This window comes from Telmatherina bonti, assembly GCF_933228915.1.
Source record: "Telmatherina bonti genome assembly, chromosome: 12".
Lineage (NCBI taxonomy): Eukaryota > Metazoa > Chordata > Actinopteri > Atheriniformes > Telmatherinidae > Telmatherina > Telmatherina bonti.
Genome location: NC_136610.1, coordinates 27,361,443 through 27,367,442, shown reverse-complemented (window position 1 = coordinate 27,367,442; position 6,000 = coordinate 27,361,443).

The following is a 6,000-nucleotide window of genomic DNA, read 5'->3' as shown; positions in this document are numbered from 1 at the left end:
ACAGTGTCTGCACCACATAAAGAGTTAAAAAAGTTTCACTTCATTCAGTTTCTGCAGGCCTCATATATGGTATTTTCAGCTCCCCTCTTAGGTTGGAATCATAGTTTTGTTTTTACAATTTATGTCATTTTTATGAATATTTTGCAAATGTAGCCAACATAAATGAATATATTAGCATCAGTGAAACTTAGTCATGTATTCAATTTTTTTTCCCCCAAAAACGTAAGTTTGTGTTCCTTTTTGTTTCAAGCATCCTTATCTGGTGTATGTGTTTTGTTTTTTGTTTTTTTTAAACACTGAGAAGACAGAGATAAGTGAGTAGCCATACAGTCAGAGTTTGTCAGTGACATAGACACCAGTTCAGTGTGTGTGTAAAGTCTGTTTCAAGATTTTTGACAATAAAATACATAGTTATTTATTGTTGCTACCTTGTTTTCTTGCTTTTAACTCAAATGAAGCCATATGTGATCAGATTCATTACTTTTTCTTTTATACATTTAGCACAAAAAGTGAAATATTAAATGTGTACAAGTAATATAACAAGTAACGGATTAAATTTGTATTTGGATTATTTATTTGCTGTAACGATTCTGAGCAAGAAATCTTCAGAAAGTCTGTTTATTTCCTTATTCAGTGGTGTCATATTTAAAAGGAAAATGTATCTGTCGGATGAGCAGCAAAGTTGTGAGTATGTGAGTTTCTCCATCAAAAAACTTGACAAATCTTCTCCACCAATTACAAATAGCATATCCTACTGTGGTGACCCAGGCACCTCCTCCTAATGCAATTCTCCTGACTCTGAAATGAAATGAAATGAAATAAAAAATACTTTATTAATCCACAAAGGGAAATTCAATTTGAAGATGCGGGTTCATCACCAGTTGCTGAAAATCATCTTTACATCTCTGCAATGAGATCGTCTCCAGTGATGACAAGCCTTGTTTCTCCAGCGATGGAGAGGCAGGCCTGCTGCCTCCAATGATAGCCTTTTCCTATCAGTGCAGCAATCAGTCATGTTCTCTGCATCTTTCCCACATTTTGACACAACCATCTAACTGCCATTGGCAGGATCTACTCATTGCTGAACATAAAGCACCTCCACTGGACCAAGTTTCAATGCACAGGTTTAGCTGATTTTATTAAAGGGAAAATAGTGAAGGGAAAATATGGTAGTAAAATATGCCACTTGGTATGAGCCGTAAAAAAAAATGTCAAGGTTATTATGTACATACTCATTCGTGCTGCTTATCTTACACATGCAGTTTCCTTAAAAAATGTGGCAAACTTTTAAAGTGAGATAAACATGCTTTCCAAAGATTTAATGCCAAGCGTTGTTAAGAGCGTTTGCCAATCTTTCTGAGATGTTGCACCAGAATGAACGACAGGAAGCACTGACCCAGCAAGATAACCATCAACTTAAAAATGAAAAGATTTATGAACCCATTATCAGTCAAAGAACCATATTTGGTCACTTCATAGGACATGCAAAATGCCTCTACATGCTTCTCCATGAAATCCTACAAATACTTATAGTTCTCCCAACCGATCATCACAAAATAAGTAATTACTTCACTGAGATTTTCTTTCAACCTAAAAATGTGAAGAAAGTGTTAGTACTGACCATTTATTACTTTAATACTTGTGTTATTTGAAGAAAAAAAAAAGGAACAATGTTTTAATTTTTCAATATTTCAATGAGTGACCAATAAAGAGTAAAGGGAGGGGAAGCTCAGGTTCTCAGGCACCACTATCCTGCAAGTTTTACATTTTCCCATTTTGACACATCTGATTCAAATGAATGGCTCATTTTGTGGAACTTGACAACAAACTGTTGGATCTACTGGAATTGAATAAGGTGTGTTGAAACAGAGAAACGTCTAAGACCTGCGGGACAGTGGCTCCTCCAGGACAAACGATGCCCATCTCTGGACTGTGTGGTAATTTAACTCAGAGCAAAGCAAAAGATGTCAGCTGTTGTCACTCAATTGAGTCTAAAATTTGGAGAGTAAAACAAAATGGGAACGCTATAAAAACAAAACATAGAGATCCACAAAGAACATCATATCATCAGAAAAATAAACTCTAAAAAATTTGCAATATAGCACTTTGTATGTTTTTTTTTTCTGTAAAAATATTCATTTTTTTTACTCATTTAAGTGACATTTATTATCTACAATATTCCAAATGTTATTACACATGTTATTACACGATTTATTAGTGTAATACGACTTATTCTTAACTAAATGAAATGCACAGCAAAAGAAAGAAGAAATTGCAAATGTTTATGACCAAATTGTAAGAAACCACCTGAAGGGAGTGGGACTTCCATCCATTTAAGCCAAACGTCATTATAAACACCTAAACAGAAGAAAATAAGGTTAAAGTTGACTGAACAGAAGCATTTTTTCACTGTGGGTGATTAGATGAGAATTATAATCAGTGCTTAATGATAAATCTTCATTGGACGAGGAGATGATGCCAAAAGCTTTGTTTGGTGGAAGCACAGTGAAACATTGAAAGATGACATCCTGAAGAAAACAGGTTTATTCTGAACCTCAATGATGCAATGAGGTTGATGTCAGGTAAAAGAGCAGCCTTTATCTCTACAGCATATGCTGAGGTTAACATCTGTCATTCAAATTGCATTATCTTCAGATAATGCATCATGTTGCAGAGCTTTCAGCCGTGTTCTAACTTTTCTTGAGAAAAGACATTGCCTGAGCGACATGACCAGAAAGTAATCTGGGTTCAGATTTATGGTAGAAATAAAAAAAAATGACAGAAATTTATTCAGCAAAACTGACTTGTCAACAGCTTAACAATAAAGCTGGAACCTGATTGATGAAGAGTATTGTTTTTTATTAGTGAAGTCCTTGCAACAATGAATCGAGGCTGTCATTTTTTCCTCTACTTTGTCCAAAAAAAAAAAAAGCCAAATATTTGAGCAAAAATTTTAGTTAAGGAAGGTTTTCAAAGCCAGATTATTTACTTTTTTAATAAAGTTGTTCCATATGCCTTGTTTCTTATTTTATTCTATTATTTATTTCATGGCTGAGTGAATATCCTCAGCTATGATTTTTTTTTCCAGGGGTTGTGTTTGCAGGGCCTGCATGTTCAAACCTGAAATGCAGGCTCAACAGTAGAATGATAGCTCAAAATATTGTCAGTGACAGACAGAAAACACAGAAATACTTCCTCAAGTGACACCAGCAACAACAACAAGAACAGCAAAGCGATCTGCTCCTGCTCAGCTGTCACCTTGCTTCATGTCCTCTTTACATTGACAGGCACTTTCATTGTAGTGTGAGGAAATGACAGACTGAACAGCAAGACTTCCAGAAAAGAGACTTTACAATTACGCTTGGCTTGGTAGAACAAGATATCAAATCTTAATGGCACTGCAGAGCAAACGGTGCAGGAAATTACACACACAGACAGACTGACTAATCTTCAGCAAGGGGCGCTTTTCTTCCAACGTTTTATATGTTAATTTGGGGACTATTACAGCACATGCTGCCTGTCTTGCAGTGGGACGTCTGTTTGTCATCGTCATCGTTCACCAAGACAGTCGGCCATGTGACACATCTCGCATCCAGCTGTGAGCACAGTTTGTTCTTCCAGCAGAAATGCAAATAGTCTGCTTTGCATCCAACAACTTGGAGGCAAAGTCTTGCTTCAGTGACTGTTTTGAGTTGTGGAAATGGATGCTGAAAGACTGATTTCAGAGCTCCTCGTTCGTTAGGTCATTTCTCCTGAGAGGGCAGCTGTCAGAGGCCCTCCTGGTTTAAAGGCCCACACAGTCCCGTGATCATCCTTCTTGCATTTGTCTTTTTAAACTGACCTTGGCATATGCTAAGTCCTTCATTCGAGCTCTGCTTAGCTGCAGTCGGATGTAATGGATCCTTTGTTTCTATTGTCTGGAGTTGTAATTAACCACCTGAAAGCACTCTAAAATCACTTCAGCTGGCAGGCTTTATTCTGAATTCCTTTCCACATTAAGTTATGTAAATTAGTCTGTTTCCCCATTTTGTCTGTTATTTATGAGTAGTTCTGGGGAAAAAAATGGTGCTTTTTGGTCCATTTGTGATGCATTGATTAAATTAAAGAATTTTTGGATGAAAAAACTGTGACATCTCTTTGGCAACAAAAATCTGGACCAAGTCCAAAAACACTTCTGGCCCTCAACTTCTTTTGCGGGAAACAGCAGGGTTGTTCCAGCCTATTACAACTTGTGGAAAAAGGGATCATTATTTGAAGAAAAAAAAAACAGACAGCACAAGCGCTGGGGGATGGGGAGTTGAGGTAGCATTTTCTTTCTAGCAGGTGTCTTTATTAGAGGGTCTGCCCACTATCATAGCAGTTTCTAATTTCTGTTTGCTAACAAGTGATTTAGCACACTCTATTTTCTATAATTCTATGTTCCATTCTGGACATCTGGTAATGGAAATGCTTTAATTATTGCCATTATATTTGCACCAAATTATAGACTAATAGTAGTTTAATATATCCATGTGATAGGCCAGCAATTTTCATGTTTATGTTTGTATATTTTTAAAATTATTTATCTGTCATTACTTTTTGAAAAAAAAAATCTCCATATCTTCATTTATGGAGTACAAAACACAGTCTTAAAGTGATGTCACTCCTGTGCTGGTGGGCCCTCAGCAACTGTTGCCATGGCAACCTTGCCTGTTATTTGTGGTCCTCCATCCACTTCTGTTCTTTTGCGCTGGCTCTCCCCTCTGTTGTCCTCCATTTCTGTCATTTTGCCCAAGCTGTGTGCCAAGAGAAAGACTCAGTCCTGCACAGAGAGGCTGGACAAAAACATTCCAACTGCACCACAAAGGTAAGAACAAAGGCACAAACACAATTAACCTAGCTTTGAAACGTATAGCATGGAAAGACATTGTGTGAAAGACTGATGTCAGACTTGGTTTAACAAGCTTAGCTTTGTAGAAAAGTATTGTATTTAAAGTGACAGAAAACAACGATTTTATTTTAATTATTATCACTTACTTACAATCATGTTGTTTTGTTTTTTTTAACTCAATCTAAAATAACATCTTAATAATATGTCTTTCTTCTTAAGGAGACAACCAGTTCATCGCAACCCACTAAGGGAACACACCCATCCAACATGCCAGTCGTCACCGACCTGGCCTCAGAGAAATCCTTATTGCCTACCATTTTCGATGCTGCCCCAAGCGCTTTCAGCCTCCCTCCCACCGCCACACTTCTCCCACAGGATAAGCAGCACATGGAACTGCACGCCATTCTGACTATCATCACTTTCTGCGTCGTCTGCTTCCTGCTGCTGCTGGCCTTCCTTGCTGCCCTCTGTTTTCATTGTTCCATCGGATCATCACTTAAAGATCCGCAAATGTCCAAAAGATGCAGCCAAGACCCTGAAGATGCCACTTATAAGTGCAGCTCATCTGAAAACCAGTCCGTAGGGAATGTTGTCTGAATAGATCAGGGAAAGTGATGTATGGTTATTGCTTAACTCCCATATTGAATTGATATTGATTTGTGACTGGAGCGAAGGAAAACTAAGCAAACACAAAACATACCGTTTTGATGCCGTTTAAAGCTGAAATTAAAAAAAAAAAGATCAAAAGACTGTGTCGTTTTTACATGGGGTTATGTGGAATTTACAGATTAACACGAATGCAAACGCAAGAAATCTTACAATATCCACAGAGAATCGTGTTCAATAAGGATGTTTAGTATACATGAAAGTGTAAATGGGAGTGTGTGCATGTGCCTTCAAATATCAAGAAAAACAGCTGCAAATGAATCTGTACAATTCACAGCAGTCATCTTCATTTGCTTTCACTGAGCTGACAAATGATTTCATTGTGCCGCCGGCTGTGTTTTTGACTGATGCAGAACAATGAGCTGATGTATGTAAGATGAAGGGTGGAGAGGAGAGTTGGAGAGAGGAAGATATCACGTCATTACGGTGCAGCAAAGCAAACAGTACAGAAAATGACTGAGCTC